The sequence below is a fragment of the Panthera leo genome, chromosome B4 (assembly GCF_018350215.1).
Source record: "Panthera leo isolate Ple1 chromosome B4, P.leo_Ple1_pat1.1, whole genome shotgun sequence".
NCBI classification, from domain to species: domain Eukaryota; kingdom Metazoa; phylum Chordata; class Mammalia; order Carnivora; family Felidae; genus Panthera; species Panthera leo.
The window spans coordinates 26056381-26080336 of NC_056685.1; the positions used below are offsets into that span (position 1 = coordinate 26056381).

Genomic DNA, 23956 nt, shown 5'->3' on the forward strand with positions numbered 1-23956 from the left:
TCGGGTTGTGATCTCACGGTTTGTGGGATTGAGCCTGGCATGGGGCTCTGCACAGATAGTGTGGAGCCTGCTTGAGATTCTCTCTCTCCTCTCCTGCCCCTCCCCCCACTTGTGCCCTCTTTCCCTCTCTCTCTCAAAATAAATGAAGAAACATTGACAAAAAAAAAAACAGAGTCAGGGGCACGCGGTTGCCAAAGTCGGTTAAGCATCTGACTCTTGGTTTTGGCTCAGGTTGTGATTTCACAGTTGTTGAGTTCAGGCCCCCTGTTCGGCTCTGTGCTGACAGCATGGAGCCTGCTTGGGACTTTATCTCTCCCCCTCTCTCTGCCCCTCCCCTGCTTGCTCTCTCTCTCTCTAAAATATAAATAAATACAGCTCAGAGCCTGGAGCCTGTTTCAGATTCTGTGTCTCCCTCTCTCTCTGACCCTCCCCCGTTCGTGCTGTGTCTCTCTCTGTCTCAAAAATAAATAAACGTTAAAAAAAATTTTTTTTAATATAAATAAATAAACATTAAAAAAAAAAGGAGTCAGGTGCTCAACCGACTGAGTCACCCAGGTGCCCCTTAACCGAGTTGTTTCTGATTTAGTGGCCTCAAAATCCAACCACTCTGATGTCATCAGCGCGTAACCGAATTCAGGTTTTAACAGTCCTACTTCCGGAGAGCTGATAAAGAGCGTGCCTCACTTTTGCATTAATGGATATAAACATGTGTCCTTTGTCTAGATGTCCACATCTTGCAAGCATTGAAGGAAGATGGCTCTTCAAGGATGAATTTGAAGAAGAGCCTGCAAGCGCTGGGGAGGGTGCAAATGATAGATAACATCGACTTGTGTGTTATGCGCTGGCCCGAGGCCAAACCCAAGCAAGTCCTGGAGTTCAAACCACCTTTTATGTCAGAGTGCAGCCCCTTCTGGGGATAGTGTAAACACTGTTGATGAAGTGGTCCTCCTTTCCTTTATGACACGCGGATTTAGAGGTGAGGTGGCTGGCACATCCAACCAGAGACCCTTCACCCTCTACCTGCGGCCCCGTGAAATCATGAGCGTCCCCCGCCCCTTCTACCATCGCCAGCTTCCGGCTTTGAAACAGTCAAGGTATTCTCGGGGACGACATTTCGTCCAGGTTTTCAGAGGCTCATGTCTGTCTTAGGTAAAGGAGCGCTGGGCTTGGAGGTGACTAGCCTGATGCTACTAATTTTCAGGAAGGGGAAATGTCTTGGTCCTCAGCTTCCAGTTTTATAAAATGGGGATAATGATATTTGTCCTTCCTACCTCCGGAGTTGCCCGGTGAACTGTGAGAATGCTTTGTTATGCTTTATTAGTATTGTTTTGTGTGTTCACGCTGCTGTTGCGGGAAAGCCCTTCTCCCGCTTCACCAGACCATCTCCCCTAGAGCCTTCCGGACCCCGTTCACAGGTCCCCTTCTCTGCTAAGCTTCTTGGCTCCTCAGTGCAGAGTGGTGGCCCCCCCGTTCTGCCTGTCAATCAACCACATTGTACAGCCACTGTTTACACGTTCATCTCTACCACTGGACTCTGAGCTCCTTGAGCAGAGGGACAGCGTCTTAGTCTCTTTGTGTGCCCGTCTTCCAACATCATAGCCAGCCGGCTCTAGCGGATGCTCAAGAAAAGTGTGTCTAATTGATGCGTGGAGGACACTGGGTGGATCACGCGCTTGGGTGGAAGATTCTAGGCCACCGAACTCTTGTAATAACACACGGCCTTCTGTTTTGCCTTCTGGGCCAGAAGATGGCCAAGGAACAGAGCCTCACTTGGTCATGGTCGGATCCAGGCGGCGCAGGGCAAAATCTTCCTCAAGGCTTCCCTGGAATTGAAGGAAGGTAAGGCCCCATAAGCCATCATATTCACGCTACCCGCGAAGAGACTCAGCTTTCACTGTTGTGCTTCAGTTGGATAATATACGTGAAAGGGCTTTGTAAAGTGCGAAGCATCAGACAGCTGCAAGGTATTGTTCTCTGTGTGCTTGCCCCCAGTTTGATGTTGAGCTTTTGAAAGGCTAGCATTGTGTCTTAAACTTCTTTGTCTTCCCTTCGATGATAATCCCAAAGATTCCCTTCAACTGATAATCAGCACTTATGCATTGAATACACAGGTCCTGACTTTCACCTTTATAATTTCCCTTCATCTTTAGCCACCATAACATATGAGGGCAACACCGACCACACATCGCTCCCCTCTCACGTCCCTTTCCGCACTTTTCCCCACACATGTCAATGGATTATTAGAACTGCACTTAATGGAGTGTGGCTGTGCATGCCAGGTTGGGTGTTTGCAAATGTTCCTCCTCCATATCAGTCTAAAAAATTATCACTGAATTAAAAAATAAGGATATTTAGTTGAGAGACTCTCATTGGTTCTGATTATCAAAAATGTTGGCAGTTATCTTTATTCTTTCTTTCTGGGTATTTCACATTTCCTTGGATGAAGAGGAAATGGTGAAAAGTGCCTTCCATTGTTACTTGATGTGTATTTGATTTGTTTTGAATTTAATTAACGTTCACTATATATTACATTTCCACTGCACAGAAATGCAACCTATGGGGGTGTGTACAGGAGAAAAAGTATGGTGCTGTTATAAAGGAGTTTAAAGTATGATTTAGGGGGTGGCAGATATAAATAAAACATATCTTGTAATAAAAAGGTATGTGTAATTTAGTGATATATAAATCTAACTCTATGTATATACAAATACATACAAATATACATGTGAAATAAATGCTCTGCAATTTAAGAAAAGGGAATCTCTTTGAGGAAAATAACCCTTAGGTTCTAACAACAGGGTTGTTTGTATGAAGTTTCTTATTTAAACGTGTTCTACGTTACATAGTCTTTATACATAGAAGATAAGAAAGTGGTGGGGACCCGGAAGGAGAGAAGAAAGTGATGTTTTGATTTAATAATAGGCTGCTGAGTCAAATTTCCTGAGTTTAAATCCTCCTCCTAAGTGGACCTTGGCACATTTTAAAATCTGAATCTCAGTTTGCTTTTCTGTGAAATGTCAACAAGAACAGAGTCTTCTTCATAATGCTGTTGTAAATATTAAATAAGCTAACAAATGGGACGCACTGGACACAGAACTCGCAGTCACTGAATCTGAAGCATTGGTCGATAGTATTTAGCCGGAGCGTTCAGGGTTTTACCTGCATTACCGCATCGGGTCCCCAGCTGTCCTTGATGAGAGGTACCCTGCTCTGTTTCCCGGGTGAGCTAACATAGGTGACTGCTTTGCACAGTGTTGTCCATGTGAGTCGGTGCTCAATAAATTATTCGTTTGCTCATTAATTGAATCGTCCCAAGCGAACGAGTTATATATCTGAAGTACTCAGACCAAGCACTCAGCACAGGTGGGTGCTGCATACCTGTATGCCGCCCTTGTCCATTCTTCCCTCCCTGCTGCCTTCTCCACTTGGGAAATGGGGCAGAGAACGGGGGTGGGGGGGGAGCATTTGGTGGAGGAAGGCTCTGGGTCTGGGGACAGGGCTGCCATTACTGTCTAATGACGGTTTCCTGAGTTGGGCGGCAGATGCTGGGAAGCAGCACCTCCCTTGTAATTAACCGTTTGGCTGCTGAGCTGAGGGTGGCTTTGAAAGACACCCAGGTGACAGTGGGGTGCCTGTGGTCTCAGACTGCAAAATTACACCGAGTCAAGAGCTAAATGGCCTCTCGCATCTACTCATTTTCTCTTAAATTACATATGATTAGGAATGTAATTACCACTCCTTACTCTTTCCCCCCCAAACACTATTTTTCTTTGCCGTACAGTGCTTTGATAGGGACAGGACACGCGGAGGTTGTGCTCAGGGCTGGGGAAGGCCCGGGATGAGAGCAAGAAGAGAAGCCCGGGCGGTGGCGGGGGGTGGGGGTGGGGGGGGGTGGAGCCCACCCTTCGTGGCACTGGCGAGCTCGGGAGTTCAAAACAAAAATCCAGGGGCAAGAGTGGTAATTAGAAAATGTATGCAAAACGCTTTGATTATTGAAATCGTACCTGCCCAGGGTTCCTGGGAGAGTCTGAAATGATATGTGTGCTTACATTAGAATTATAAAGCTCAGCTGTTGATCTTTTTATTTTTGGAATGTCTATCCCTCTAATTACTTTACAGTCCAAATGATTAAAAAAAGGAGCAGAGAGCAACAGATGAGCCCAAATTGCTGTGTTTAAAGGAAGCGGGGTTGTCTGTTTGCGTGGGGCTCTCCCTGTAATGAAAGCCACTGCTGGGAGCTGTTTAGACAAACTCCCAAGCCGGGCTCCGCGCTCCGGAGCCATCCAGGCTCCCAAATGCGAGGGTTCATTCCGCTGGGGCAGCGTCTGTCGGGACAGGGGCGGCGGGAGGAAGCTCCGAGCTGTGTTTTGAATTAATGGGTTCAGCTTCATTTTGAGTACAAGCGGGAGGCTATTTTAGAAAAACCTTCCCAGGCCGGCCGTCACTGATGTGGCAAACTCGGCCTCTGCGCAGACAGTCTCGAAATAGACACGTCTCAGCGTCTGGAAGGCACACGCCGGGGCCTCCCCTTCCGAGAGCGCGGCCCCGCGCGACCCCTTCGTCCTCCGAGGCCCCGCAGCCCTGTCGTCGCGGCGCGCCTCGCCCCCTCTCCAGGCTGGACGGAGGCGCCCCAGCCGCAGTAGTTGAAAGGGGGGGGGGGCGGCTGCCGCGAGATCTCTCTGACGCGTGGCAAACGGAGCGATGCCGGAGCCGCTCCGGCCAACATCACGGTCAAGGACGTCCCTCCCCAGGTGCGCTTCTGCAAGCGCCAGGTGGGCGCCGCCCATTCCAGCGCCAGGTGCAAGGGACTCTGCACACGTGGCTTCAGACGCCACCCGCGGTGGCTTCCCTGCGCTGCAGGCCACGCCTCTCGGCTGCAGCCACGTGGGGTCAACGTTCATTTCCGCACAGGAGCCGCTCTTGGGGCGAGGGAGCTGTGGACAAGCCCACCTAGGAGGGGCTCGCTAAAGAATTTGTGTTATTAAAGACAGCTTAGCCCTCACGGCGTTTCCCCGCGTCTCTTAGCGACTGGAGGGGAAGTTAGACCAAAGGCATTTCGCTTTTGCATTGATTTCTTAATTAAAAAATATCTTTCTTTTCATTTGGCCCAGGCCAAGTGACCTTTGGATTTCTTGTGAAAATATGGGGGGATTTTTCAGAGTGTTGAAATCGGTCATTTCACATAACCTGAAAGAGACCCCCCCACTTCTTCATCAGTTAAAAAGTAGGCGAGTTCTTTGTTTGCAAAATCTTCAGTGTTTCTAACTTGTTCTGGAGAAGAAATAGCAGATGAAGTCAATACAATCTGGCCACTGAATTAATTTTCCAAGTTGATGAACTTGGGCCGCATTTCTACAATTACAGGTTTCCCTTTGATGTTGAAGAATTAACTCCTGCCCCCCCCCCCCCCCAGAGTATCTCCATATGTTTGTTTGTTTGTTTAGGAGAATATTTTGACCTAGGAAATTTACAATCTAAATGAATGATATGCTCTCCACATTAAGGTGCAATGGATTTTCTATGGACTATTCATCCATATTCTCAACGTTGATGAGGCAATACATAAATCACCGTCCATCTTTCCCCCTGTGAGGTGATGCTTTTGGTAGTGATATGGTGTCATGCTTTGCAAAGGGCAGTCTTATCTAATATTTTAGCCTCCTACCTTCCTCTTTAATCTTCTTGAAAAGAGTTTGTGCATTTAATTCCAATTCCTGGATGGGCAAGAGAAGGCCGAGATTGTTTAGGCGCTGGGCTTACTTTTGCTTATGCCAATGGAAATGAGGTTTGAAACTACCCGTGGATGGAGTCTAGCTTGGTTATTTCCACTGACCTGTGTTGCCAACCCGGACACAGGCCAGGACGTGAACTGGTTATACCTGAGCTCAGTAGAGCTCTTCATGTAGTGGGTGTTCTCTCATCGGATTAACAATCTGTCAACGACATACAGTGGCAGGCTACGGGTGCTAGCCAAGAAAGCATTTTGCAGCGCTGTATGTGAGGTCATTAAATAGCGAGCATAAAAGAAAGTTAAGCTTATAAGATTCGTAGCATTATCTCCTGTGACTAGGCGGACATTTAATTAGTGAATTTTTGTAGACTACCGAGCAGTGGAAAAAGCTGAATTTAATGTACGCATTTAATGTTAAAACAGAGTGTAGCACTTTCTCTCCTCCCGATCCTTCCCCCAAACCAAATTAATAACAACAGTGCTTTTAAATGATGGTAAGAAGAAAACAGATTGAAGGCATTAAGTCGGGAGCTTTGGAGTTTGGACATTTGAGAGCCCTACGAAATGGACCAAAAGTGCTCCTATCATCTGATGTACTTAAGGAATGGCCCCGTGTGGAGAAGCAGGTGCCTTCTGGTTTATGGTAGATTTTGAATGAAAAAAAGAAAACAATCTCGGTAGGCGAACTCTTCCCCCATTTTCCAGGAACAGCTTGTATCCGCATTTGCATATTTTAAAGGGCTAACAGTGACCCCTTTCCGAATCCTCCCCTCCTCACCCCTGCACACATAAAGATCCCTTAAACACGGCCACCACCAGCCTTCCCTCAGGGATTTGGCATCTTTTCTTCAGAACAGAGCAGAATATATTGTGGTAAAAATGGGCTCAGGTAACCCCGTGATCAAAAGAGTTCAGAAGAAATGTCTGTGGACTGTAACTGTTTGCAGGAATTTGGCAATCCGGTGAAGAAAATGCCAGCGAGGACGATTAAGAAGGTCTACGGTCTCCGCGGTCAAAAGCAGGCATCAGCGGACAATTGTTACAGGGGCTAATTGTGTAGGAAATGATTTTTCTTGTGCCACATATTGTAGTTTTAGGACAAATTCAGTTTTGTTACTTTTTCTCCCCCCAGGGTGGCACATTAATATTAAGATATTTGGAAACCTTCACTACAGAACATGATTTCAGAAATAATGAAACAATAAACGAGAATCTGGTATTAATATTCTGTGGGTTTTAAATTTTATGCCATTAAAAGATGTAAGGATTAGTAATTTCATGTATCCTCCAAAGTAGAACATGCCTTAGGACACACGGGTAAATGATTCATGTGGAGCTCAAACATCTGACATCAAACACTCGGGCTCACAGATCGAGTCCCTGGTGCTTATTGGCTCGGTCACGATAATACCTCATTAATTCAAACCCCAGAAAGCCACGTTTGGGGATGAATCAGGTTGAAAAGACGCCAGGCTGAAGCTTACGTGTCTGCATATTTGACACACTTTGCTGAGAAAACTAAGGATTGCCCATAGTTAGGCCAGGATGATGAAAGGGAACACACACGTCTTGAGAAGCACCAGATACAGATAAACCGTCGAGAGGATACATACGATTTATGTAACCTCGATGTCAGAACAGGTTCCCTACAGGCCTCCACAGAGCAACTTTTATTAACCTACAGCATGCTCTACAAAGAGCCGCCTTTTCTTGTCAAGTACCTTCTTTCCAGAGTGTCGGAATTAGCAAAGATTCTTCTCTACTCATTCATCTTTTATAGAGGGCACAAGTGGGATAAAACTCCGTGAAGACACATTTTATTGTATCAAAAGAATTTTTTTTTAATGTTTATTTATTTTTGAGAGAGAGGGAGGGAGAGAGGCAGACTGCAAGCTGGGGAGGGGCAGAGAGAGAGGGAGACACAGAATCCGAGGCAGGCTCCAGGCTCTGAGCTGTCAGCACAGAGCTCCACGCCGGGCTCGAACTCGTGAACCGTGAGATCATGCCCTGAGCCGAAGTTGGACGCTTAACCGACTGAGCCCCCCAGACGCCCCCCACGTGAAGACATATTTCAATAAAGGCAATCAAGGAAATGTGCTCCATTTTCTTGGTTCAGGAGAGGAGAAGGTTGTCTTTCCATTGGTAGACCAACCGCTTCCCCTGGAGACGCCCAGGCTGTAGCTCTCAGCCTTGCAAGCCCTTCTTTCAGAGGGCATTTGCCTTTGCGAGTGCCTCTGTGATCGAGGAGGGGTATGAATGCAGCCGGAACTCTCTGGATCTTGTACTTTGGCAAATTTACCCTCAAGTCAGCCGGAACATTCTCTCATCCAACCGGAGGGAGGAGGGGAGGAGAGCCTGCGCCCTGGCGTCCCAGGACACATCACCTGGTGGCCTGGGAGGCCTGGAGTTCGCCTGGCCTCCTCCCCAGAGGTACTTTGTCATCGCACCTGTTCTTGTCCTCAAGCAGTGTTAAGTGCCTTGGCGAAAAGCTGGGGTAAAAATGCACATGGATCTGAGCGCTCTAGGTTTGAGGCTGGGGACACACCAAAGCCACTGAGCGTCCTGTGGACTGGATGACTAGTCGGTGGAGTGCAGAGAAGCCAGGAACTCCGATTCTAGCGACGCTTCTGAAATCCGGAACAAATTTCTCCTCCCTCACATTGCATAAATGGGACTCCAAAACGCTTCTCAATTCGTAAGGATCAATGTTACTGCTTTGCTTTGCCATGGCAGTATTTCACGGAGAAGAGTCTTATCGTATCATACATCCCTCTGAATCTTTGCAGTGAATTCATTGTGCAAATTCCTGCTCCGCTAGAGAAATAAATACTTCTGCAAAACATTTACCTTGCCTAATAGTCTAATCTTACGCCAACATGGCAGTAACACCTGCCAAACAGAAAACCCCTGGTAATCCTGGATTAAATAACATTAATATTATTTTTGGTAGGCCAGTAGGATTGTCCAGAGGACCAGTGATAACAAGAATTTGTACGGCTGGGGAGACTCTGAAGAAGATAACCCTAGAATAACATGCTGTATTTATATCAACCAAAGGGGACACCACGCGATCCAAACAAGGACAAGATTCAAAGTGGGAAATACGAATGGCTTATATTTGTAGAGTGCAGGGTAGCTTGTGAGATGCCGTCATACGCAAAGTCGTATGCTTGTCCTCCCCATCTGTGAGGATTCCTGGGTAGGTATGATTAGCCCCCTCTTAGGGATGAGAAAACCGAGGTTTGGAAATAGTAAGTAATTCAGCCGGTAGGTAGGAGAACAGGGTTTAAAGCCTAGGTATTTTAATTCTGACTTCCATGTTTTTATTACAGTGCCACTAATAGGAAATATGTTAGAATGAGTTGGTGTTGCTTTATGAGTTTCTGGTTAAGACTTTCAAAATAAAATGGGTATCAAGGGGGCACCTGGGTGGCTCAGTCGGTTGAGCGTCCAACTCTTGATTTTGGCTCGGGTCATGATCTCACAGTTCGTGAGTTCGAACCCTGCATCGGGCTTTGTGTTGAGCATGAGGAACCTGCTTGGGATCGTCTCTCTTTCCCTTTCTCTCTGCTGCTTCCCTGTTCAAGTTCTCTATCTTTCTCACTTTCTCTCTCTCTCAAAATAAATAAATAAACATAAACAACAACAAGAAAACATAAGGATCATAGAATGAAGCTGTGAGTTCTCCCACTGGACACTACTCCATGGAGCCTTTTCCTTTAAAGGCCTCGGGAATGTTATCTGCCTCAAGGAGAAGCATCCCTGATGTGCATACGTTTAGAAAGAAGGAAAGAAACAAAGAAAGAAAGAAGGAAAGAAAGAAAGAGAGAAAGAAAGAAGAAAAGAAAAGGAAAGAAAGAAGGAAGGAAGAAAAAGAAAGAAAGAAAGAAAAAAGAAAGAGAAAGAAAAGAAAGAAGAAAGAAAGAGAAAGGAAGAAAAGAAAGAAAGGAAGAAAAAGAAAGAGAAAGAAAGAAAGAAAAAGGAAAAAGTCAAGGCCCAAGGCAAGGTCAAGTAGTAGGTACAGAGCAAAACCAGGACTGAGGGAGAAGGTGCCTTTGCAAATACTCCCCCGGCCTTCAGCTGGGGGGTCGGTGTGTGTGGGGTTGCCCTAAAGCGTGCAAGGGCGTGGGGACTTCTAAGAATGTAGGTTTTGAGTCAAAATAGAAACTTTTCCTTAACATTCTGACTCAGGGGGAGATTAGAAAGTAGTGGATGGATTAGACGAAAATGCTTCAGTTAAGAATTTAATCCTGTTAGGCAACAGTAAGTCACTTTTCTTAAAGGCTCCTGCTTGCCAAAAAGTAGAAAGAAATTAAAAAGAAGGGCGCATCCATAGTTGGTGAGATAATTGTTTCTGAAGAGCTGCCTGCCTAAGGCCTCTTGAATGCTAGTTTTCTTTCAGTTTGCACAACTTTCTCTTTTGAGGAGAACAATGGATTTTACACTGGAGTGTGAGCCATTAGCATGGGGCTGTTTCAGCCTGGTGTCTGTGTCTGTGGGGGGCGGCGGGGTGGGGGGGGGGGAGCTGGCAAAGACTGAGGGTGTGGGGGGAGCGGTATGTGAGGGACTCTGGCTCTATCCCTGTTGCCAGAGTTCAGTGATGCAGGGGGAGTAAGACGGAAACCGAAACCAAATGGTTAAGCTGAGTTTTACTTTGCAGACTGGGAAGCTGATTCAACCTCTTCCAGTCCCCTTGCTTCCCAAAACTCCCCTTAAAGGGTGAGGACTTTGCTTAAGATCTGTTTTTTGTTTCTACTGTTTCTGTTGTTGTATTTAAAATGTCCCTTAGTGGAGGAGTTGTGGCGGTGGGGGGGGCGGGGGGGAGATAATTGGCATGAAGGAACCAGGGGAACACATATTACTTGAGTGACTTTCGACAGCAGAAAAACCCATAAATGTACATAAAAATGATCACTACATGCCTAGAACCCTTGCATTGTGGGTAAGGCCTTCTACGGTTAAAGAGTCTGAGGACAGATTTCAGAGAAAAACCAACCCAATATACAGACCCAAGGAAATGCTGGAGACCAATGGCTGAAGCTCCTGTTATCTCCTGAGCCCAACATCAAATCCTAGAGAGTCGCACAAAGTCTTCGGAATGATACCTCTTTCCAAGCTGTCCAGAATCAAGTTGCAGAGACAAGAGAGAAATGATTCTATCATCTATTGGCCATAGAGGCCATATTTAACATCAGGTTATGAGGACAGTTCAGAGTTGATAACTAAATGTACCAGGCCAAAAGACATTTGTCTTTCTGTTGTCTTGTCCTATCATATTGGGCAAGAGATTATGAGAGGCTCTCCCTTGGATCTACTACTATGGGAAAAAATATATTATGATTACTATTCATTTGGTATGGTGGTTAATTTTATATGTCAGTTGACTGGGCTAAGGTCTGCCCAGACCGTTGGTGAAACATTATCTCAGGGTGTGTGTGTTTAAGGGTGTTTACAGAAGAGATTAACAACATTTCAATGAATACACTGAGCTAAGAAGATTGCCTTCACTCAAATGAGCGAGACTCATCCCAATCCTTTGAGGGCCTGAATAGAACAAAAAGGCAGAGAAAGGGTGAATTTGCTCTTTTTGCTAGAGCTGAGGTCTTCTGCCCGCAAACAAAGGTGCTCTGTGGGTTTGGACCGCTGGCTTTCCTGGGCCCCCAACTTGCAGATGGCAGGTCACGGGACTTCTCAGCCTCCATAATCTCGTGACTCAGTTCCTCATAATAATCTTTTTCTATATGTCTTGATATATCCTATCGGTCCTGGTTCTCTGGAGAACCTTAATGTACTCAGTTAATAAGAGGTGTGTGTCCATACTGGGTGAGGAGTGGTGCACATAATCCACGATGGTGCTAGACATTTTGGGGGCTACAAAAAGAAGGTACCAATATTTACAGAGGGAGTTTTACCTCAAGGACACTAAAAAGATATATAAAAAATATTTACACGTTAGGGTCAAAATAGTACTTCCCTTTCATTGGCAACCTACATGCGACTCTGGATTTTTATCTGCTCAAATTAGCAGGAAATTCAGTGTTTCCTTCATCATTTATTCAGCAAATGCTTACGCGTGTCTACTGAGTCAGGCTTGTTGGGGCTCCCAACAGAATATGCTCACGAATTCCCAGAGAAGCTCACTCACAGTGGCCTTGGTTATTTTGGCCTCTTGCTAGGAGAGCAAACACTTGATGCATCCCTTGAGGCTGGTGACTCCATGAGTGTGGATCTGGGTTGGTCTGGAGGCTGGCTGGGTTGGTCTGGAGGTACCAAGCTGGTACCAGTGCTGCTGCTGTTGCCTTGGACACTGTGTGCCTGTATCTGGAAAGTTCCTACATTGTCATCCATTGAATCCTCCCACAAAGTGAGTAGAACATGACTCCTTGTGACTAGACTGTGATTAAATCAGGAAGGAAATAGAAAGCCCAGGGAGTCAGATGTCCAAAGTGTACAGACACTTATCATAGTGGTACTCTTGCTTTCACAACAGGCATATTCATTCATTCATTCATTCATTCATTCATTCTTCATCCACACAGTTTCTTATATTTGCTAATCGTCTCCTCCAATGTGCCATAAATGGTTCCAGCCACTGGGGACACAACGAACAAGACATTGGCCTCTGCTCTTTGGAAAATACATTCTAATAGAAGGAGGTAGGAAACAAATAAGCAAATGCAGTAAATGGTGTGTCTAAGACCTGAGGAGGAAAATAGTCGGGGAAGAATGCACTGGCTACTCTCAGACGGGCTAAGATTGCCTGAGAGTGTGGAGGGGTGAAACTGCTGTTAGAAATAGGTAGACAGGAGAGGTCTCACTGGTAAATTGACGTTTGATCCAAGAGCTAAAGGATGTGAGGGAGTCACAAAGGCAAAGGCACCCGATGGGAGTGTGCAAGTGGCCAGTGTTCAGACCTTAGTGAGTACAGAGGAGAAGGGTAGGGGTTACAACCCTCCTTCCCTCCCTCCCTCCCTCCCTTCCTCTCTCCCTTCCTTCCTTTCTTCCTCCCTCCGTCCCTCCGTCCCTCCCTCCCTCCCTCCCTTCCTCCCTTCCTTCCTTCCTTGTCTTCTTCCTGTCTTCCTCTCTCCCTCTGTCTGTATCATATCTGTCTATCTATCATCTATGTATCTATCTAGTGATAGATGGATAATTTAATTTTTGATTATGTAATACATTCACAACCAACAGGTATAGAAAAAAGAGCATTTCATTCTATGATGGGCTCTTGGACATATTTACTAGTTCTATGACTTTTTAAGTTTACATTTATTCCTGCTTTTATATCTTTACTAATTCTTTTTCTCTGCTTTTACCTGAGTTAAATGCTTTGTTTCAATTTTTCTCGTAAGTATTTAAGGCTATACATTTCCCCCTGAGCACTGCTTTGGATATGCTTTGTGGGTATTCTCTGGCTTCATTAGCGCTCTTCATATTGACTCATATGGCCTCTTTCCTAGGCATAAGCATGTCATCAGGGTGGTTGGGTCAGGACAGTGTTTGAGCCACACAGACTCACCATTGTTTCTCAGCCCTTAATGAGAGGATTTGCATTTCATCTCCAACCCTCATGAAGAATTCTCAGGGACCTTACAAATCTGTGCTCCGTGTAATCAGGATTTGGTTGGTGTTTCCAAGCCCATCAGACATATTTTAACGGTTTTGAATAGCAAAGGGAAGATGTCCTTTTTTTCCTCCAAGGGCTCTTCCTGTTTCGGTGGGGCAAATAAGTTGATGGGCAGAAGAATTCTATCTGACTCTACTCAACAGCATTCATGGGTCAAACACCAGTGGATTGGGGGTGTTACTGTGAAGAACCCTCCCTTGCCCAGAGTCAGGGCCCACACATCTACTCACACCTACATTATTTCATTTAAGCTTCATGATGATTTTGCAAGGTAGTAATTTTTATGCCCACTTTCACATACAGACACAGGTGCTTCAGAAGGTCAAATACCTTACATGAATTTGAGGGCAGACAGGGGATTCAAACTCAGGTCTGCTTTTGAATTCAGACCTCTTCCACTGTCCTTTTTTGCCTCCCCAGAAGTTTCACTATTTTTCTTCAATTACATAGCTATGTCAGGAAGTGACACGTCCTTTCTAAGTTGTTTTTCAAGATAATCAAATCTTAGCCCTTCAAGCACCAACAATCTGAAAACCATTGTAGATCTAAGTATTTCTAGAATGTGTGATATGTTTTTCTATCTTCTTAAACAGCACATTCAGCAGATTTTGAATTTTGGCTTGATGATTCACATCATCTTTATGAACATCAATTATTATGTAATGCTATATAATATAGGGAGTTTAAGTATCTTGCCCCAGGCTAGACAGCTGTTAAGTGGGGAGACCATTTAAAGGCAAAGCAGTCTGGCTCCAGAGCCCATGTTCTTAGCAACCTTGTTAAGATGCCTCACTGAGAGCTCAAAAGAGTCAGAATCACGGTGGGGTGAAAATGACTTGTTCCCATGGGGTGGGTCATAAAAAGCAGGGAGGCGGGAACTGATGGGGAGTTGAGGTTCTATTTTGCTGACATTTCAAGCCAGAGAAATGCTAGGTCAGAGCCAAAGTCCAGAAAGGATCAAGTCGGAGTTAGGCAGGGGTGTATTGCATTCAAAAACAAAGAATTAGATACCAAGGAATCTATAAATGGGAGGCTGAGATAAAAGACATGTGTTAGAGTTTCTTAGGGGGACCGATAAATAGCACCCTCTGTCCTGCTCAGGTTTTGAAAAAACCGAGAGACCCAGAGCATCAGAGGAAACCGCAACATTTCTTTATTTTTTTAAAATATAATTTACTGTCAACACCCAGCGCTCATCCCAACAAGTGCCCTCCTCGATGCCCATCACTCATTTTCCCCTCTCCCCGACCCTCTTTATTTTTGTTAAAGGCTAAGATAGAAGCCACAGCGTCTTGTGAGAACCAGATGGGCCTGCAAAGGAATTCCAGAAGTTAACATACTTCCCCCATGCATGTGGGCGTGGAACAGGTGAGAGTATGAAGGACCCCCGGTGCCTGCAGGTAACTTTGCTCCCAAGAGACAAAACGATAGAGCAGAACCCAGAATACCTCTAAGTCTTCTCAGAAGTCTTCCCGCCTCTTGAACCGAGGGGGTAAGAGGTGGAGAGGGGCCAGAAGTTACATTCACGGAAGCCCTCTCACGTGGGAGTAAACGCAAGAAGTCCCTCTAATATTACTGTGGACAGATTTTAATTGTGCCTCCTGCCACTTTTCAGCCACTCCAGGTTCAGCCGTTGTTGCTACTACTTGTCTGCCCCATCGTGATGGTAGTGGTCTGGAAATGCTAGGGAAAGAGACAGGAATTAAGGTGGGATTTCAGAGATGGGATGGATTTAAATAAGTAGAATACAGGCGGGAGGAAATGATCAGAACCGAGAGCTATTCATTTCACATTCAGGGGACGAACACGGGATTTGACACGTGTGAAGAGGTTTGGGAAAGGTAAGTGTGCAAACCATACCTGCTGATGAAGTGGTAGGTTGCCAGAGGTCCCGTGTGGAATCGGTCCTGTGACTGAGTTTTCTATCCATGAAAACAAACAAACAAACAACCTGCAGCTGTATAAATGTCCTACGCTTTATGTTAGTCATTTGCCTGTTTGCTGTCCTTCACGCTAATCTCTTGATTGCCTCCCTGTCTTCTGGGTCTCCAGATCTTCAACCACATGCATGACCCCTTCTCTGTATTATATTCCCTCTGCTTGGAATATCTAGAATTGGTTTTCATTTTCTGGGCTGAACCGGACTGACCCACCTCACCCCCTCCCACTCAGATTCAGTAAGATTTATGACACGATAACACGTACATGCCCCGGTGCTGCTTCCCCTTGCAAGGCTTCTAAGTAGGATCCCAGGCTGAAGAGGAGCATGTCAAGATTTGCTCCTTGGAATGATTACTTTGATTAAATGTGGAGGAGCATCGTAGATGCCGATACTGGGAGGGAGACCTTGGTTGGAGACAATCACAATAGTCCAGGAGAGAGATGATGAGGCTCAGAGTTGGGTATTTGTGTTGATGGAGGAGGATGGGAGGGTAAGGGACCTGAGAGATTCTGAAGAGCCAGGCATGGCAGGACCAGGTCCCTGACTAGATGGGGGTGTGTTGGGATGTGTAGGAGACTAGAATGATTCTCGGGGTTGTCCTGGGCGACTGGATGGAACTCACGCTCTTGCCTGAGCTGGAAGACCCAGGAAGAGGAGCAATTGACTCTGGGGGGATATCGTTCTGGTCTTCAGGTGGCCAGGAGAGAAAAGGTATTAAGTCATCAGCACAGGAGGTGCGGGAAGCCATGGGCGTAAGTAAAGTCCCCCGGAACTAAAGGCAGAACACGGAGAGCACTAACATGGAAAGGGAAGGCAGAGTGCCGAGTGGGAGTCACCAAAGAAATCTGGGGAGATCCGGGAAAGAGTGACACCACGGAAACCATGGGAGAGCAAGTTTCAAGAAGGGCACAGTCATCACTGTCAAATGTTGTAATGACCAAAGAGGGCCAGTCAACAGAGTTGACAATTAAAAAGGTGAGGACAAACACAGGTCAGCGGCAAGTGTGGGGACTGGCGTTTGGATAAGTTTATGCCTGTTGGCCACGCACACGCACACACGTACACACGTGCACACCCTTACCCGTAAGAAACCGCTTTTCAGAATTGTATTTTATGTGAGAAAGGCAGTGTCGAATATCATTTGACCAGTCTAAAGGAAAAGAATGAGGCAATATTGAGCTGCCTTTTCGCTGTCTTCTGTCTGCTGCTCTTTCGTATCCTATACACATATAATGCGGCAGTCCCGTCAGGAGGCCAGGAGAGCCTCCAGGGGTCCGACCTCTGGTCCCAGTCTGCACGGTCGGCAGAGTAAACCCTTTAAGTCCAAATCAATGGTGTCAGAGTGGTTTGGCTACAAGACGTACTCTCCCGTTCTGCTTAGGACGCTTTGGCTAGTTTGGTGGGCTACATCCCCGTCTCTAAGAGTTCTGTGTGTTGTTTTGACTGTAGTTTTTGGTCCACGACAGCAGTGCTGCTGGACACAGGGCCATCTAGGTGACAACGTTTCCCGATGCCACCTGAGAGGATAGTGCAGACAGATATGCCTAGAGATTCATTGCTGTCACCACTGGGATGGTTTTCCATATTTTATGACCAAGACTACTGGCCCATAGTCTCCTGGGTGAGGTGAGGTGTGGTGGGTATGGAGGGGTTTGTGGGGGGGCCGACAACTAAAGCCTTTATGAAAGGATATTGTTTTGAGCCCTCTTCCTACCAAAATGTCCCTTGGGCCACTGCACAGAGGTGCCAAGGTGAGAGCTGAGCCCATTTGCTGGACTGAGGGTTCAGTCCAGAGCCAAGAACAGGATCTTTGGCCTTTGGCAGGTTGAGGTATTTGTATCTCCAAGAAGCCCCCAGAGGGCCTGTTGTAGACGCCTCCCTGCAGCAGTGGTCAGGGCTCTCTCCTGGGCCACACACTGGCTCCCCTGGACAACTCTGTCGACCCCAAGGCCGGACACTTGGTGCCCCGCCCCATCCCCTTCTGCCCCCGAAACAGTGATTCCGTTGGTCTGGGACAGTCCCGACATCAGAGTTCTCAGGATGGAGGTGGAACTGGCTGCTGGACCAGCAGCCGGCCAGCGGCCCGAGGATTTGGGGGCGATGCAGGGGGCATCGCTGGGTGATCAAGCCCTGAGACCTGGTAATTTTTCCCATGGGGCCATAAAGGTGGCTTCTGAAGGATACAGCAGTTATCAGACTCTGCCTTCACCTCAGAGGCTCCCAGCGTCCAAGAAGAGAAAGCCGGTGCTTGATGAAGCAGTCAGGCGACCATTCCTTTCCACCCACCCCTTAGATACAGCCACCATGTCACGGGGGCCCTCAGCTGCGGGGGGCTGCTATAGGGAGATGTGAGGGGGCAGCTGGACAGCGAGAGAGGGAGGACTGCTTAGCAGCAGTTGCAGCGAGGAAAGGTACAAAAGGAATAGTTCCTGAACTTGAACCTGGACTGTAACAGCCGGTCCGGACCTGCCGGATCAGCCAGCCCAGTTCTCCCGTCTGTCAAATATTGGCGTCATTTGTAAATTCCCTGGAAAATCACCAGCAGGTAAATGAAGGGAGAAAGAAGAGAACAAAATAAAATGAACCAGGGACTTCCAGGCTCCGAGGATGGGCAGATCCCAACAGGAGGGAAGTTCCGTATAAAATCGGGTTATGACAGTAGTTCTTTCGTTAGCACTGAGAAAAGATTTGATCTGGTTAATGTCTAAAAGACACAAAGGCAACTTCTGGAGGAAGCTGGTTCCTCATTCATGCTCCAGAGGCATAGGCTCATTCATTCACTGAATATTTACTGGGCACCTACTATGTGCAGGGCAGTGTTCCAGATTGTAGAGAAGACTGGTGAACAAGACAGGAAAGGATCCTAGCCAGCAGGAGCCCAGCAAGGTGTGATAGTAAACAAATGCATAGCGAACAAGGGCTCACCGGTTGGAAGCTCGTGTGTGCAGGTGAGGTTGCTATTTTCTTTTCTTAAATTTTTTATTTTTTTAATGTTTATTTTTGAGAGACAGAGAGAGAGAGAGAGAGGGAGAAAGAGAGAGAGAGAGTGCGAGCGAGGGAGGGCAGAGAGAGACAGAGACGCGGAATCCGAAGCAGGCTCCCGGCTCTGAGCTGTCAGCACCGAGCCTGATGCGGGGTTTGAACTCATGAGCTGTGAGATCATGACCTGAGCTGAAGTCCGACGCTTGACCGACTGAGCCACCCAGGCGCCCCTAGGTTGCTATTTTAAGTAGGGGGCTGGGGGAGGTGCTTACTAGCAGGGGATGCTGAGCAGAGGCCTGGAAGGACATGAGGAAGCAAAGCACGTGTACAGCTGGGAGGGACAACAGGGCAAAGGCTGTGAGTGGGAGCCCGAGCTTGTTGGACACGGCAAGGAGGCCAGTACGGCCAGAGGGAAGTGACCAAGGGGACAGTGGCGGGAGGGAGCCTGCGAGGCAGTAGAGAGCCTCACTTTCACAAGGCCTTGTGTAGTAAAGACTTACCCTACCCGAAGACAGTTCTGGTCTTTGCCCTTGACTCCCGGCAGGTGGTCTGTAAAGCCTTGGGTAGAATGTCTTCACTTGGGGTCTGGGGACACACTGGATGGCCTAATGATGTGATTGGGGATGGGGCTTTGGGTCACATGGTGCCAACTGGATCTCTGCAGGGGCTGGAGACTAAAGCTCAGCCATGCAGGCAGTCGGTCATGTCCATGTGATTGAGACCCAGTAACAAATCCAGATTCCAGGTCTCAGGTGGGCTTCTCCAAGTGACAGTACTCTGTGTGTATCGTCACATGTCGTTGCCGGGAGAAGTCCGCACTGCCCCACGACTCCACTGGGAGACGCCAAGTGGAGGCTGTGTGTGTGCAACTCTCCTGGACTCTGCCCCACGCACCTCTTCTCTCGGCTGATTTAAGCCCTATCTTCCTGCTATGCTAAACTGTAACCATGAGTAGAATGACTGTCGGTGAGTCGTGTGAGTCCTTCTAACGTGTCATTGAACCCGGATGTGGTCCTGGGTCCTCTCCTTAACCTGACAGGACAAGGCCTTAGGACATTTTATGGACTTTGGCTTTTGCTCCATAGGAGTGGGGGTCCAGTGAAAACTTCTGAACGGAGAGTGACATGATTGGGCTTATGTTTTTTAAATTCATTCATTCATTTATTCATTTTTATTTTAGAGGGACAGAGGGACTCTCAAACAGGCTCCGCACTCAGCATGGAGCCCGACGCAGGGCTCAATCCCACGACCCTGGGATCAGAGCCTGAGCCGAAATCGGGAGTCAGAAACTCAACCCACTGAGCGCCGCCACCCCCCCACCCCCACCCCAGGCGCCCCTGGCTTTGGTTTTAATGAGACTGCACAAGCTGCTGTGTTGAAAATAGGCGGAAGGGATGATGAACATTTTGCAGGCTATTCACACACAGTTCAGGGGAAGGGCTGATGGTGGTTCAGACCCGAGTGGCAAGAATTATATTGGAGTATAGTCGGAAGGTGGAGCAGCGGGGTCTGCTGATGGACCGGGCATGTCAGGATGACCCAGGTTTGGGGCGGAAGCGATGGGAAGAGGACACGCCCACCGCATAGCAGGAGGCACACAGGCAGGGGGTGGGACCGATGGAGTATCGCGTAGGGTGTTTTTGAAGTTCCCACGTGACACTAGTAATCAACGGCTGCAGAGCCAATTTAATCCACAGGCCACTGCCTTCACCCTCAGGAAAGTGGAGGAAAATATATATGTACGCGCATAGGTGCATACCAGTGCGTGTGTATCTAGAAAATGTTTCCTCCAAAAATGTTGACCCCAAAAGTCAGAGTTGTGACTTCTTCCTAGGAGCAACTATTTATCCCCACGGATGACAAGAGGTGGACATGGAAAAGTGGTTAGAGCAGGGAGCGGGGGTTGGCTTTTCTGATGCCTGTCTGTCATCAGATGTGAACGTAGGCCCCGCACGCGGCCCGGTGCCCTGAGCGAGTTCTGTGGTGCTCAGGAGTGGCCCATTGTTGGGCAGGCGGGTGACCTGACAAAGTTGTATTTGAGAGAGGTGGGTCAAGTTTCCCTTTCCATCGTCAAGCATATGCAAAGGTTGAGAAACGAATGTGGTATTTGCTCATCACCTCACCTGGAATAAGCCTGCATTTATGAAGGGCCCATGGCTTCTCTTGCGAAGGGCAAGAACTTGGGGGCATTGTGCACTCCACAAGGTCGTAAAGTGAAGAAAGTGAAATTAGTCAATCAAACAAGGCAAACACGTAACATCAAGACGTAGGTGAGATAAAGCTACACAGAAGACACAGGAGAACCCCCTACTGGAGAAGCAGCCCAGCTGGAGAGCCAGTCTCTGGAGTCGGGAATAAGGCAAGATGTGGATTCTGCCCTGCTCTCCTCTCCTCCTACCTTCCCCTCCCTTCTCTTCTGCTGTCCCCTCCTTTCCCCTGGGCTCTCTTTCTCTCTTCTCTTCTCCCTTCTTTTCCCTCCCTTACTCAGTTATTCCTTTACTTTCTTCCTTCTTTCTTTCCATCTGAAAACGAGGGCCACTAGTTTTCAGGATCTTGAGGATATAGAATTTTGGGGGTCAGGTCTGTCTGTCTGTCTGTCTCCAAAAACATGACATAATGAAAGCTCAATGCAAGATACAAGGAAATTGCCGATAGACTGGTGCCGTGGCCTGAATTTTCCGGAAAACAGATATGGAATGGCAACATAGTCTGTGCTCAAGGGCATGTACTTTACTGGGGAGTGTGACCCAGGAGCAGACGTGAAGGGCAGGGTATGAAGCGAGGAAGAAAAGCAAGAGAGCCAATTTCAAAGATATGTTGTTGTTGAGCTTGGCACAGCTTCTATGGCTGACCCTGTGGGGTTGCCTGAGATGGGTCTTGGGACGGTCAGCCTAGGGGAAGAGAGGAGAATGTGTTTATACACAGTTCTGTTCCTTCCGTGGTCAAAGGGTTGCCCCCACCGGGCATTAATGGTCTCTTCGCCTCCCAGTTTGCACATACACGAATGCCAAGCTGGTTCTCACACCTCACCCGCCACACTGGGGCTTAGCCTGGGTGCTGTCAGGTTGCACCTGCTGGTCAGAGCCTACAAAGAACTAGTCCCAACAGCAGGGCTTGCAAAAAGAAACAGGTGAGGTTGAGAGAATGTGGAGTGTTGCCCAAGGGGCATGTTGACCAATTGCAAGGCATCTGATATAAGTAATGACTTTAGGAAACCTCTTTTCTCGGAAATACTACTATGTTATTGATGGAAATCTCGTCTGTGGGTTCCCTCCAAGTCTATTGGTAATACCTGTGGTCTACTCTATAAAGTAATACCTGTGACAGACACAGATGGCTTTTGTCTATCATGGGCTATTCATTGTAATAGACTTTGCTCAACAGGATGAGGGTCTTTGTGGTTTGTTCTCTGTCAGGGGGCCAGAGTGTGGCTAGGGTTTTAGCTAAGGAAAAGCAGATGTCCGATCATTTTGAAAGCTGGCGGGGAACTACAATGAGACAAAAGGCGAAGGGGAAGCCTGAACTGGAAGCTTCTTATATCTCTCTGTTAGACTCCCGTGGAAGGACCTGGCTCTACGTAAAACAAAAAACCAAACCAAAACAAAACAAGCAGGCAAACAAGCAAACAGTAACCTCTGTTGAGTCACTTGAGAAAAATGGACCTAGAGAAAAAAGAGGTAAACAGGCATACCCAATCTGTTTTTTTTTTTTTTTTTTTACCCATTCCACCTTCCAGCTGAATCATACAGTTCAAAGTAGGTGAAAATAAACACCTGAGAGCAGAGAGGGAGATGTCAGAAAAGGGCAGAATGAGCTAGTGCCTCTGTTTGGCAACCATCTGATTCTACTGCTCTCTCCTTCACTTCCACCAGGAGCTCAGCATTCTTGAGACAATGCGTAGAAGCAGATGCCTTATTCCTGAACAACGCAGAGACTGTGGTGACACATTTTGTATCCCTGAGGTGGCCCAGTCCCTGCACTTTGGAGCGGGACAGTTGGTGAGCTGTTCCTGTGGTGATTTTTAGACTACATATGTCTCCAACCAGAAGGCTAACATCTTATACGTGCATATGGTTCTTGTTCAAATGAATACACAGTTAGCACATGCTTGGCTAGAAGTTACAATGATAAATTTAACCCTACTGTCTGACCTGTCACCTTTATTTGGGTTAAGATTGCTAAATGTCCACTCAAATTTTGGACTAGAAGAACCTGCAGGTTGGTTTCAAAATCAGTCATGTTTCTCGACATATATAGGTAAATCCACTTGTCTGTAGAGGCTCATGGGCTATGAAGTGATTGAGGAGTCGTTTTGCATTATGATCGTTTATGCCCAACTCTGATAAAAATATCCCATTTTTTTCCCCGGATACTTTCCTGGCTGAAAAATGTGGAAAGCTCCAGAATGCTCCATATCTTCGGGAGATGCGTATTTTCCCTGCAAAAGAAGGTCACATGTTTGGGATAATAGCAGGAAATCGTGCGAGTGGTGGAGATTTAAGAAATGACTCTTCAAAAGAAAAAAAAAATCTGACGACATGGGTTCAAGGAGGCCAAACGCTCTGTATCACGATGAAGAGGCTCCAGGAGAGGTGTCAGTGTTTTGCTTATGACTTAACTCAGCTGTTAGTGTTTAAAACATCTGATGTTTATGCATATGAAAACTTTTTCAGAGCTGTGGAATCTAATAAAAAATGTCCAGCAATGAAGGGAATGTTTAACGAAGAGAAAGGAAGCTGAATTTCGGTTAAGAAAACATGGTGCTCTTTCTGCTCATCTGCCTGACACCCTCTATTTCCTAGCACGGTGGCAGCCATGGGGACAGTGGCTATTGTTCCTGATGGGACGTGCCCGTGCCTGGGACTTAATGCAGACTTTGTTCTTAAAATACTACGGTCGTGTGTATTAACCTCTCTGGTAATTATGTGATGGTCTGGCAGAGAGGCCGCTGACCTTTCTTCTGCCTACCTCAGGCCAGAAGGGTTTTCTGGGCAGCAGCCGAATTCGTTGAAAAATTCAACTCTGGCTATCTGCAACAATAAGAATGAATTTCACAATGTTTAGCTTAAGGAAAAAGAAAAGGTTTAAAAGACTATCTGTAGTCACTTGGAGTAAGGCACGGGGCAAGCATTAGACAGACACAACAGCCTGGAAAAGACGAGGCTGAGGAGAAAATGTCTTGGAGAATAAAGGCTTGGAAGGACTCTCACATATAACTGGGGAGGCAGGAGTGAAACATGTATGCATAGGCCTGGGCACATGTGTAGAAAAGACCTGAGAGGACCCTATGCTTGCACCCATGGTGTGTATGTGGAAGTAATTATAGGAAGTAAAGGCTAACACAGAGCTACAAGTGGCCTGGCTTAGTGTTGAAGGAATGCCCCAGCTCAGAGCCAGACTGCAAGGGCAACGGAAGTATGTAGTTTTCTCTTTGGCCTCGAGTATTTAAGGAAATCTCTGTCATGTCACTGGTTGACCAATGAGATAATGGAACAGTGACTTCAGTGACAACACATGACAAGGAATACAATCTTAAAAAAAAAAAAAATAGTTTGGAAAAGTCCCCAAACAAATGGATGACTGCCGCCATTGGTAATTAACAGCAAATCCTGGGGAAAGAGAGAATCTGATTTCTAGAATTAACACATTATACTATTTAAAATGTCCAATTAAAAAA

At 46.9% G+C, this 23956-nt stretch overlaps 1 long non-coding RNA gene across 2 annotated transcripts; it reads left to right on the plus strand.

Moving 5' to 3' along the window:
• The first annotated feature begins 748 nt into the window (after positions 1-748).
• LOC122224012 lies at positions 749-15197 on the plus strand. 2 transcript variants are annotated; one of them, XR_006204614.1, is made up of 4 exons: positions 749-1094; positions 1748-1839; positions 14625-14723; positions 15153-15197. It is a non-coding gene; the product is annotated as an uncharacterized LOC122224012 (long non-coding RNA). The 2 variants fall into 2 exon arrangements; XR_006204613.1 differs by lacking the exon at positions 749-1094 and having other exon boundaries at positions 1190-1839.
• Positions 15198-23956: the final 8759 nt, after the last annotated feature.